At 37.1% G+C, this 13728-nt stretch overlaps 1 protein-coding gene across 2 annotated transcripts in view; it reads right to left on the bottom strand.

Moving 5' to 3' along the window:
- PCDH11X (protocadherin 11 X-linked) overlaps nt 1–13728 on the bottom strand; it is a 509983-nt gene that overhangs the window by 273024 nt on the left and 223231 nt on the right. The window lies entirely within an intron of this gene.

Genomic DNA, 13728 nt, shown 5'->3' with positions numbered 1-13728 from the left:
AACCTATGGCACCAAATTCAGACTGAATGCAAACAGTGTAACTTTTAAAATAGGGAGGAACAGGGAAATGCATGTAGGAGGCACCAAGGATAAATACAGGTAGGAGTAGCTCCATCTATTCTAAGGAAGGTCAGTGCAAGGGAGATCCATCGCCCTGCTTAAGACAAGAATGTCTGTGGGGTATATCAGCAGAACTTGTGAAAAATATATATGAGTATTTTATAAGCATAGATGTATGTAATCACAGACTCCTGCCATTTGTTACTTTACATGTGGTGAGGATAGAATCTGAAATCACAATATTATAACAGTAAAATCAATTTAAAGTTATGTTGCATTCTTGTTAATGAAAAGAAACTGGTGCCCGTCTGCCTCTCTGAAGCTTCTTCCCTTCCCTTGGAAAACTATGAGTGTCAGCTTTCCGTCAAGAAAAACAGTACAAAAATACTTATTTACTTGTTCTAGTGGGAAACTGCTATCCACAGATGTCCACAAAGTCCCATCACATTTCCCCTGATACTCATGTTATACCAACCCCATTTTCACTCTATGTCAGGAATCGCTTCTAAATTTGCAGAAAAAATCCTAGCTTGATATCATACATCTAGCTGTGCTAATAGGGTTTGCTGTCATGAGAACAGTAATTCTATTTCAGGAAGAATTATAAAATTCAAACTTTTTTTCAGCTAAACAAAATAAATAATAACATTATGAAATTACTTCTCTTGCTGCCCTATATACATCTGTCTGCTCTGCTGCCTTTCTGTGAAGAGGGAACCTCCAACTCATCAGAAGCCTGGGTGGGCCAGGGCCATCACCTAAGGAGGCTGCACTGAAGCACAAGATTTCAGAAGCCCTGAGGCCAAGGTACACCAGTGCCAACATTTCACTGATACTTAACGGCCTCTGTACTTTGGGTAGATTTGTATGTTTGGGACACAGTGGCGGGATTGCAAATCAGGCAGGCTCAGAAACATTCTCAGTGGTTTTTGAGGTTGTGTATTTTGGAGAGGTTTTTGTTTGTTTGTTTGTGTTTCTGGGTTGGTTTTTTTTTTTTTTTTTTTTTTTTTTACACACATAGTTACAAGTAATAGGCCCACCCAGGAGATTTGGGGAAGTTATCATAACACAGATGTGCTCTCATTATTGTCTAGACATCATTACAAGATTCCTTGGCCCAGATATTGGGATGGCTTTAAAACATAAGTACTTATTAAAAGTATTAACTCTAGTGCCTCTATTATCTTGTCCCTACTCTCATCAGAAATATGCTCAGAGCACAGGCATGGAGCAAAGGCAGAGTTCATCTGCTCCTGTCGTGCCCAGCACCAAGTGTGGCAAGGACACAGCAGCGGTGTGATCAGCAGGGATTGCACAGCCTGTGCTGAAGCTCACATTACTGCAAAAGTGTACTGCTATTGTAACTGAAGACAGATAAAGTTTAGAAGGTAAAATAATGAAAACAAGAAGAAATAAACCCCATGCTCTCCATAGGTTTTATAGACAAAGTGAGAATTAAGAATGCAAAGAGATCAGGGGAGATCCAAGTCTTTTAAATAATGGGGAGGGCAGGAGGAGTATTTCTGAAGTACTGAAGAACGCTGACAAGCGGGTCTTACAGTGGTGTTAAGGATGTCTAAACTTAATCCTGTGAGGTGTCTTCACTTACGATAAATCAGTTTCTGACAGTCTTCTAGCAACTATATTGTACCTAAATCCAAGTGCATTTTCACCTTCTACTTAAAGCTTATTTTAATCCTGACATACCCTGTTTCTCAAATATTTTTCATAGAATCACAGACTGGTTTGGGTTGGAAGGGACCTTAAATCCCACCCAGTGCCACCCCCCGCCCCGGGCAGGGCCCCCTTCCCCCAGCCCAGGGTGCTCCCAGCCCCGTCCAACCCGGCCTTGAACCCTTCCAGGGAGGGGGCAGCCACAGCTGCTCTGGGCACCCTGGGCCAGCGCCTCACCCCCCGCACAGGGAACAATTTCTGCCTTAGATCTAGTCTGAATCTGCTCTCTATCAGTTTAAAACCATTACCCCTCATCCTATCCCCATCCCTGCCCAATAAAGAGTCCCTCCCCACCTCTCCTGTCCCCCCTTTAAGCCCTGGGAGGCCGCTCGAAGGTCTCCCCGGAGCCTTCTCTTCTCCAGGCTGAACCCCCCCAACTCTCTCAGCCCGGCCTCCCAGGGGAGCTGCTCCAGCCCCCCCAGCATCTTCATGGCCTCCTCTGGCCCCGCTCGAGCAGCTCCATGTCCTTCTGCTGTTGGGGGCCCCCGAGCGGGACACAGCACTGCAGGGGGGTTTCAGCAGAGCAGAGTAGAGGAGCAGGATTCCCTCCCTTGATTCCCAAAACCTTCCGTGTTTTCTACTTTATTTTCTGTTATTCACAAATTTTCAATGAGAGATTGTTTCTCCCCCTTGGGGCAGGGTGCAGAAAGGACAAAAGGAAACCCCAGAACACAGTATCTGAAATCTAATCTTCTGTAAATACATGATAAAATTAGCTTTTGCAAGTCTTTCCCACTAATAATGCCTGCAGTGGAAAACCTTTCAAACACAGTCCTTCTGTTCTATAAAAACAGTGATGAACTGATTATTAGTATCACTTCTCTAGAAGGACAATTTTCTTCATTTTAAAAATGGTAAACTAAACAGGAGAGTCACACATAAAGTAATCTTTAAAGCAACAGAGAATTTTTATTCCTAATGCTAAGATGAGAGACAAAATGCCCTCTCTTTAAAAAGATTGGGAAGAAAGCTACTGCCATAAAGCAATACATTAGAACACTAGAAGTAGATTTCATAGCACAGAAGATTAGAATTTGGAAGACACCTTTCAAAACAGATGCATATTCACACACATGCTCTCTTGCTCTCTGATTTCCAGAGCCATTCCAGAATTCAAATATTTCAGATGTGCTATATGAAAATGTATTTGATTTTTGTTATGCATTTTTATAAAACAGACTCCGTTACATTATAGAGGGTACTCTTATTAAGCAATGCACTATAACAATCAAGCTTTTTTTCTAAATCAGTGCAAATGATTCTTTTTCTGCATCTGACTTCCCAGCAGTATGTTACAGATACGAGGCACATGAAACCTGAGAGAATGAATTAGATGATCTGATACAACAGGTACAAGCTCTGGCCCTAATCAGATCAATATGAAACCCTTGGAATTTCAGCAAAATATTAGCAAAGGATTTTTAATGTTGAATCCAAAACATGGTAACATGTACACATACCTGGTCTGGTTTAATTCTAACTAGTTCGAACACCAAAAATAGTGAAGACATGATAGCACAGACTTCAGTTTGAGACATCTTACAAAAAAATACAGGAAGCTTTGCAAGACGCTCCATTTTTTTTCTTCACCAAAACTCAACGTGTTGTTAGAAAACAGTGCAAAAACTTGAATTTGTAGTTTCAGGTAGATAAGCTCACAGATATGAACTCACAGAGATCACTTTAAATCATCCTTTTTTGTTTATTTTGTAGAAAAAAACCAAACAACCTAGTGGATTAAGGAAAACAATATCAAAGGAGCTACTATTTTGTACACAGAGCTGTTATGCATATTAAAGAAAATGACAGTTTGTTTATTAGGGGGAATTGTTTCAATTCTTCCAGATGATGTACCCCAGGAATACTTTGAACATTTAAAAATAGTTAGAGATAAAAATTGCTGAAGCATCATTCTGATGGATGTTGATGGTTTTGCATCTCTTACTTAAGAGATTTGCAAATAAACATTTGGAGCATGTAAAAAGCGATGACAAAAAACCCCAGAAAATCTCCATCACTCTGTTTCTAAACTATTTACACTGAATTGCTACTTATCTTAGATAAAGCACACTTTCAGTGAAATAATATATGGCAGTGAAATCATACACAGTAGCCACTTTCATTAATTTATTATTCTGTCTATATGCAATAGACTGGGAATCACTGCATTTAGAAACATTGTGATAATTTTATAAAGGGTTGTGCAAGTTTTGTATGATCTTCTCCAATACTTATGATTTATGTATTCCATTAAAAAAACATTCTGTTATCTCAGGATTATTTCACTGAACCTGTGGGTGTAAATTCAAAATCTTAAGTAAAAGAAACACTCTCACACTTACATGACAATGGCCCTTAGATCTTTTCAGACTGTGTTCTTTCTTATTCCAATTCCTACATCCCATGAAGTACTATTGAAACAAAAGATCTGAACTCACCACAATCAACATTTATAGGGGAAATAATGGTCTAAGGCTCACTACAAACACATCACCCCCACTCCCACCCCAATAAAAAAATATCCACGGTTAGTATATTCTCTATTTTTACAGTTATTTTTTTTTTCTAAATGCAAATATAGTTTATATTATGTGTGAATTGAAACTTTATCAACAAGAGAAATCAAAGAAAATTTATTTAAATGATCTCGTTCTGAAGTGGGGAAATGGAAATCACTTTGTCCCACAATTATTTAAATATTCCTGTCACTCCCTTTGTAACATAAATAGATAAAATGCCATTATTACAATAATGTAAAGCTGTTATGATCTATCTATACATGTATAAAGTCTCCATGTTCAAAGGTATAAATAGTATGTTTCCTTTCTTTACTATTCCAGACTTATCTCAAAGGGAGCAGTTGGAAAGAAAGAAGAGGCCGCATAAAACTTGGTGACTGAACCAAATGGAATTTTCTAAGCAATCACATGCAGTACAGATATGCTGGCTATACAAACACACCAGCTTCTCTTCCCCTTCCTTCCCTACGTAGCTGAGCACATACAGTGATGTTCAATATTAGTGAAGTGGAACTCAAAAAGGAAACATTATAAAACTTTTCATGTCCTTCAAAATTTCTATGTTCAATTCTGATGCAGCAGTGTACCTGGTACAAGAACACTTGGCAAGATTTATATCAGCCAGCCCAAGGAACCTATGCTGACAACATCCTAAAATAATCAACCCATTCTGTTTCTTTAGCAAACAAAAAGTTGGAATAAAAATGAAAATGAGAAGAACTAAAATGTCACTGCTGCTCAGTCACTGGGTGCTAAGAGAACCTGCTGATTAAGATAATAACTGAAAAGCCCCAAAAGACAAACCTTTTGAAACAAGGAATGAAAAGATACTTGTTCTCCTTTGTAGACATGCACTGATTATACTACGAAAATTTAACCACTGCAAATATAAAAATCATAGCTAAAATAATTAATGAAAATGACACACCAAAACAATGACATAAAAGAGTTCCCTCAAAAACAGCTGCTTTTGATACATAGCAAAATGAGCATGTGTCACACAACTGATGTTAGACAAAAGATGTATCAGCAGGGATGGAGGAAGACTGTTGGAAAGCTGAAGATCAAATAAAAAAGTAAAACAATTTATGTGTTATGTATGATAAATATAAACTTTAAGACAACAGACATAATCTTGCATTGTCTTGAATCCTGTGAGTTAGGAATTTTACATAACCTTGCATAACCTGTTTCGTGGAAATTTTTAAAGAACTGTGTTACATCAGTGAATTTTTAGACTCTTTTTTAAACAGTCTGAGAAAGGCCAATAGCAATAAATAGAAGATAGCAAAGTATCATGACATATTATACTTCTATTCTTAACACATCAATGAATCACACTGAAGATTTAAATTACATGTCCCTCTCCTACTACCCATCACACAGAGAATCTAGAATCACTCTTCACTAGACGAAATACCAATAATACAGAATTCATATTTAAACTTCTGTTCAGATTATACATTTAAATTCATGAGCTATTTTAAAATCACAAGATATACAGAAAAAAATCCACTGTGGAAAAAATTTTTCTACTTCTCTATTTCCAAATTTTTCCTACATTTACCTCTTACTTTAGAGAAATACTCTGCTGTAGCATAAGATACCACAGATTCACTTTAGGGAAACCAGCAAAAATTATCGTGGAAGAATTTTATCATAAAAGGCTAAAATGGCTATAAAGGAAATTACACAGCTCAAGTAAAGTCTTAAATAGTTATCTCCTTACAGAAGTTTAATATTATACCTCAACCAGAAATCAGATTCACTTTAAAAAACTGTAACATATCTCTCCCAGAAACATACTGGGATTTGAGGTTTTTTTTCCTTTCTCTTCCTTTCTCAGTCCTTACAAAGCTATCCCTAGTTCATAAAATTTCTTCAAGCAATTTTCTGCCAACAATTGGCTTCTTTAATTTACCTCTATCATAAATTCCCAAGCACAAGAGTAGTTCTTTGCTGCTTTGAGATCTGCATTTAATTCTACATTCCTTCCTTTCATTTCAGAAATGTCTGCCTTTATCTACATCATTTTACTTTGGGGCATTATTTAACTTAGTCCTCCCTAGCCACAAGTCCTAGCAGACCCTCCCACAAACTTCTCGCTTCGGTAAATTGATTTGCTGTCTCCTCTAACTATCCTTCACAACAAATCAATCCTTTGACTCCTCCAACTTTTCTGAAGGCTAACCTCTTGCCTGCAAGAGAAAAGTTGTAATCATCCTTCTTCTCCTCCTTTTTTTTTCCTCTCTCTGTGGCAGTGGGAAAAGGTTCATCTTGTATTAAGCATTTGCCATCACAACTGTGTTCAGACTGAGCCAGTGGACCAGTCAGTGCTCCCTGTCTCACTGCCATTACTGTCCAGCAGAGCTGAAGGATAGCGTGAACAGTTGTTAATATGCTGCCCCACAGAAAGGAGTTACTTAAGCCAGGAGAGGTCCTCCACACACTCACACACACCAACACGTACCAATTCTCTTAGGATATGACTTTCCACCTCATAGTTTTGGAATACTTTCACTTCTTTCCATTTGCCTCACTCACTGAGCGTACCAGAAAAAGGTATCAGGGAAAACAAAACAAAACAAAAGATCAGGATCTGGGACTTTATCTCAACTGACTAATAACTAGAATTGGCCACACGAAGAAATACCATTAAGAAGCTTTACTGAGAGTGACTGCTGTACCTCAACAATCTAGAGCATAATTAAAGACTGAGCCAGTTGGGAACAAGCCAGTAACTTCATATGAGACAGTTTTGTATCTCTGAAAGACCACCACATCATTAGATAGGTCACAGAGGCAGGAAGAAAATGCATACAGATAAGGTAAACATACCCCTCCTACAAAAATATTACCATGAATGACATTGTTCATCTTAGAAGAAAACCAAAATCATGACATATGAGGATATATGTACTGACACACAGAGGTACATTTGTAGGTCAAGTAAATGATATGGTGCTGCTTGCAAAATTCTAGTTCAAGAACTGCGGGTAATCAAATTAATATGTTGTTTTTTTATGGAATAAAAAAAAAAAATTGTGCTCTGTGGTTGGAGTGCTGAGCACATCATGGATTTCACAACATGGCATTAAAGAGTAACAATATTCAGAGCTATAATAATTGAGACAAAATAGACACAATCTCCAGAGAGCAGTGCAGAACCTTATTTTCCAGCACCTTTAAGCTATTCTAAGCTGTGGGAGTGAGATCTTTATAAGTGATAATTCCACCCAATGGCACTTCTAACACATTTTTCATAAACAACTCACATTTGCCCGTGTTAGTTCTGGTGTACTTTACAGTTTTAGCAACACAGTGTTTCTTGTTTCTGCAGATTTGCATTTGTCCGCACACGTTTGATGTAAGCTGGCAAACTATAGCTTGTCTCCAGAGTGAAACAAGCCCCTGAACAACACAAGAGATCCTGCTGATAAGCAGGCTATGCCAAGATGTCACCATGTGTGTGCTCCAGTGACTTAATTTCAGTAACTGAAAGTCAGAGCTCTAAGGACATGACTCTCCTGGTGTAGGCAGGGCACAACACAGCATTTCATGGTTCTCAACACAGCCCACGTCCAAACCGCATGACCACAGCACCAGCAAAACCTGCAGAATCACTGAATCATTCAACAGTTACCATTTCAGTAAGTTACAGTGTGGTGAACTGTGTTTCAGCAATAATAAAAATAGTTCATGGAAGAAACCACTAGGTAGCAACAGGCGATCTGTTGTCCTGCATTTGCTAGAGCATGTTGTGATAGTTGCCTTCCAATCCTGTGCGTTAATACAGGAAAATTAGTTTCTGACTCCGGAAGAAATCAACAGACTACAAGTTTTAGGAGAAAAAGCTGTAGGGTGTAAAGGTTTTAACACAGAGAAGTAAAAAATAATAAAATAACAACAAAAAAAATTCAGGGAATTTAAAAGTAAAAATAATTAAATGTGCTGGGGCATTAAGGTCAGCTCCCTAATGCACAGTACGCATTCACTGGCATAAAGAGCTTTTATGGTTTCCTCAGGCTCAACGTGTTCTTTTATGCTTTTAGATGTCAACAGGATCATCCTAACCCTGCTCTTAGCATTCATAAATCATCCACTTCATTATCAGCCAGTGTTGATAAGCTGTGCAAGTAAATCTAGAGAAGTTAACTACCAAATGCAACAGCCCTGGTGCAGCACACTGTACTGAATTTGAAACTTTTATTTCCAAGATTGCCCTCTGTGCCAAACACACAGAGAAGATCACCTCGCTGAGAGCTGCAACAAATACAGGCTGTTGTGAATGCAGCACTGACCAACAAAACGCAAGCACCTTGGCTTTGTCAACCCAGTGTTAAAAGTTATAGCCAAGTTCTTCATCAGAATCATTAACTGCTACGTAGCACAGAGGAAACCGAGGCAGTGCAGCAAAAGGGCTCGCATGGAGCATTTCATGCTAGCTGTCCTCCACAGCTGCCACCACACAGAACCAGGGGAATAACCCCCCCAATCCTTGTTGCTGGGGATAAAACCAAATTGATTACACATTTCCAAAGATTCTTCCAAAGCTGAAAGATCTTCTATTTCCTACTGTATATAACTTTGTAAAAGTGAGAGAACAGATTCAACTGTAGTTCATTGTCATTCTCATTTCCAAAGAGGTTTCTCCAGTGTTTCTACAGCTGCATCCATCCTGTCCTTTGCTTCTTTGGTCCTGGTTTCCCAGTCTGAAGGTTTGTTGGAGTCTGTAGCTTTGATACATACATATATAGAGACATACACGTTTAGGTTTCTTTCATATAAAGATGAATTGTTATTTAAAGTTATCAGGCTATAATAAGAAGTCTTGTGTGAGGAAAAGTCTTCTGGAATCTGATTTTTAAACCCTTTTTATGAAGGCTGTATGAAGGTTTTCTTGTTTGTTTGTTTGTAAGATTCCTAACAATATAAAACAGTACTATGAAATCCCATGCCCATAAATATCCTGGTTTTACAGAAAATCAGGAATATATGCCCATTTGTATGGAACTCACAATGTGGTATCTGGCAGCACAACAACCGCATTTTATATAAGTTGTCACCAAGAGACTTATTCTGGCCAGAATAAATTTGCTTACCCCCAACTGGTATGTGCAGGAATGTCCCACCAGTATGAAATGACGTGCTTTGTCCATATTCCATAACAATTGCAGTCAGAAAGTAAGAATGCTTTCAACATAACTGAAATTCTTCGAAATTCCTTAGTCTACTGTTTTGTTTATGTGGGAATACAACCAAAACTCTGCTCAAATCTACCTTCCCAAGGAACAATGAAAGCTCATCTTTTGTGCCCAGTATCTTTATAAAGAACAAAACAACCAGGGATGTCTGTGCTACTATTTATATCATGCTAGTTGTTACTGGGTTACGGCATACCATAAAATATTAATAATGATTAAAAGAGTATGATTATTTTCATACAGGGCATAATACAGACTGCATATCAAATGACAAGTATTTTATTAGTTTTTATATTTTGTTTTAGTATATGAATAAAAATGCTAAACATAATTAACATTTATCCCTCTTTTGTACTCTTCAGATATATACATACATACCAATTTAGATAAGTAATAAACAGCGCAGTATATTTTAAAGGCGAATAAGCCAATTAAAAGAATTTACTAAAGTACTTAATCATACAATAATAATGTCATTTGTTTCAATTATGCAACTATTGTGAACTTTAACATCTCAAAGTGTCTAGTTCAGATATTTTTTTTTCTTTTTCAATCGATAACCTTCTCCAGTCTCTCAAAAATATGTTTAAACATCATAGGTACAACATAATTGCAGAACTACGAAGATCCATTACAACTGACATGACACTAATAGTCCTTGTGGGTGTACCTTTATTTTAAGAAAGAATGAAAACTTTTTGTTTTCTTTGTCAGAAATTGCATTGTTGTGGGTTTCTTTTTTAAAAACATGTTCAAGTACTTTCCTCACAGCTTTTCTTCCTCTTTTCAAAGCTGAAGAACTTCTTCACCGTTTCAGATACAATAGAGCAAGTAGGCCTCCTACTGAACTGCCAATGTTTAAATTACTGAACTAACCCTTAGTGCAGTAAAAGTTGAACTTCAAATGTTTATTTAATTTCACTTACTCCTTTATCCTTTTAGTTATCTATTACTAGCCATCTGGATTACCACCATCAATAAAAACTGTTTTGTGTTGTTAGACAGGGGTCAGCATCTTGTAAAGGCTCTCCATCTAATTATATAGATTTACAATTACAACAGTGTAGAACACTTAACAACCACATGTTAAAGCTATAACTTATAGCCTAAACTGAAATAATTACAACAGTGAATACTGTTATGTATTCTGTTCCTTTGAGATAGGCAGTGTAGGATCTACTCACAACCACTGTCATGACACCTAAGGAGATGCACGTCCCAAACCCTAGACTAAACCATAAAATGGCAGCCTTCAACAGGGTGCTAATGTGTGGAAGAATAAGAAGAGTTGTAGGTACATCTCCTCACTTCTTCACCCAAGGGCTCCCGCCTGGGTTGGCCTTCGGGCACCACCTCTGAGCACCTCACAGCTTCTCTACAGTCAACTTCGGTCTGTGTGGCAGAAGATTTAATGCCAGCTTTCACCCCCTAGAGACGCAGGGCTGTATTTGAGCCATCCTACAAATCAGACACTGAAGGGGAGAATTCACAGCACAATTGAATTATAAAACAACAGTCTCCTGGATTTTGACATAAAGTAACCAGTGCAAAACTTCTGAAACCTGCTGGTCAGTAATCTCATTGTGTTGTTCTTAACTACAACATTAGTACCCTAAAGTCGTTCAAGGCAACTGGAAACCTTCAGAAAGCACTTTTAGTGACTGCCAGGATGAATGGCTCCAGTAAATATATTTTAGAAGCTGGAAGATAAAGATCTGAATTTATCTTTTGTCTGAAAAGCTCTGTCTTATATCCTCTTCCCCCTCCCACTGCTGATGCCTCCAAAATACAAGGAATCCACAGAGTTGAAAGGACAGAACTGTGGAAGTCACAGACTTAGCTTGGCTTCCTTACAGGTCTGCTTTTATTTGAAATCTCTTTTTCCACCTTTTCTTTCTCTTTACACACTTTAGCCACAGAGCTAATTCATCCTTATAGACAAAGAATGACTACTTTTCTTTTAAATACAAAATGACATGTTTGGAAAAAATTCAGAGATCAAATTAGGACAATATATGCATATGTGTATTACCATTTTATTTTAAATAGGCTGTTAAGTAGAACAAGGCAGAAATCTTTTCAATTCACTTCTCCCAACAGATGCTAATAAGAGAAAGATATGAGTATTTTAAATTAGAGAGGTCAACAGGTTTTCTAAAGGTGAAGTAGAGATATTTCTGTTACCGTTCTTATGCAAGTATCACCATGGGAAAAGGAAAGCGCTACCTTACACGTAATGTATACATCATGTTACACGTATTGCCACAGAAGCTAGCCCCATTCTGAGTCTTTTTATTTCTTGAAACAAAAGAGTCATCCCAAATATCTTAGTAAATGCTGTGAACAGTATGTAAATTTGAGCTTTACTTACAGATATACTATCCTGAACTGTATGCTTGGTTAGAGCGAAAAGATGGCATTTGCAACATTAACTGGCCATTACTAGAACAGATAACTTCTATCTACTGAATTAAATTTTGTTTTGTTCTTTCTGAGTTGGATGATTTTTCTAAAGATTAAATATGCTTGGCAGTATTTTATAGCTCTTTCAAATGCTAAGTAATTAATTCTCCAAAGCACAAAGACTAGAAAGATATCAGTGATTCAAATAATTCTCACTCTACATAAGCACTATTATCCTGTGTGGTTTTTTCAACAACAGAAAGATAAATTGAGAGATTACATGAATTGTCCAAGGTGGTATGTTGAGAAATTCATAGAAACAGTATTAAGAGAAGTAGCACCTCCTAACACTAAAACATTTAGTCTAGCAGACTAGTAATGTTCTAGATGAAAGATGTGATGCCTTTCTGCACAATATCATCTGCACATTTTACTTCAGACATCAAGTAATAGTGCAACAAGTGCTAATGATCCCTCTTAAGTGAACAAAACCAGATATTGCACAATGGAGCAGTAGGATGAAACCATGCTGTTCATTTCCATGAATTATTTTATTCAGATGGGAATATATATTTCCAGAACAGATGCTTTAGCATTTGATTCTTGAAGAAATACATCTGAAAATACTTACAGAAATAAGGCAAATTCAGACTATATAAAAATTAGTCACAACTGTTACATGAATTTTTTATGCCAGTTCTAGATACAATACAGACTACAGTAAAAGGTAAATACGTATGCTATATCTCAGTTTCTGTATTTCTTTGTGTCACAGATCTTGCAAATTAGCTCATTCAATAGCAAACACACAATTTAACAATAGGAAATCTATTCATTTGACACAGAATTATTCAATCTGTTAGAGAATACCCAATTTCACCAAAGTAGTAAGAAGTCAGACAAAAGCCTTCCTCTACTCAAAGTACAAAACACAGACCACACTAGAAAGAGAAGAAACAAATAGGATGGAAGCTAGGAAATGTAAGGAGGTACTCATCTTGGAAGTATCAATTTAATCAGAAAAAAAGTTAAAATCTCATAAGTAAAAATTTCACTCTAAATTAAAAGTTTAGAAAGTCTCTGACATACTTATAAAGATGTATTTAAATGTAGAAGAATATTTTCCACTCTGTTGAAGATCTCTTTCATAGTGCACACAGTTTCAAAATGGTCATCTTCTGTTTTAAAGACTGTTTTTAACAGTAAGTTACCAAAGTTTCCAAGACTTCCAAAGTTTTTGCGGGTTTGTTATTTTCTTTTTTTTTTTTTTCCTCCCAAATAGCCAATCTCATACAACAATTATAATAATCTGTCATGACAGCACAAAAAAAAAAAAAAATGCAGGTGTCTGTAGCAAGACACCTTCTTCTTTTGTTTAGAATCAAGAAAAGTGTAAGAGTAATACTTCATTAATACCACCATTCATAATGCTGAAGTTATTTTAAAAAGCGTACTTCCTTTAATGGAATGGATGACTTCTTTGTCTCTATGACTTTCTTTCCAAACTGCACGTACTTTATATGAAACATAGCTTCGAGGCTGTCAATTGAGCTTGAAAGTTAATGTTCCTGTAAATCACCAACTGCCAAAACGAGTTACACCATTTACCTTGTGACTGTTTTTTGAAAGTTATCACTGAAGTGTTTAGCTAATTGCACTTCAGACCCTGTTTGTCTCCCAAGCCTGTGTGGCCAGCAGCCATTCACGTATACAAGACTGAACAACAGAACTGCACGCTCACTGGATAAGCAATGTTATGGTAAGTCATTAGTGGGCTATACCAGTGATAGATTTCAGAACAGAAACTG

The sequence above is a fragment of the Tyto alba genome, unplaced genomic scaffold (genome assembly GCF_018691265.1).
Source record: "Tyto alba isolate M040663 unplaced genomic scaffold, T.alba_DEE_v4.0 Super-Scaffold_5, whole genome shotgun sequence".
NCBI classification, from domain to species: domain Eukaryota; kingdom Metazoa; phylum Chordata; class Aves; order Strigiformes; family Tytonidae; genus Tyto; species Tyto alba.
This window is presented reverse-complemented; position numbering and strand designations above follow the sequence as displayed.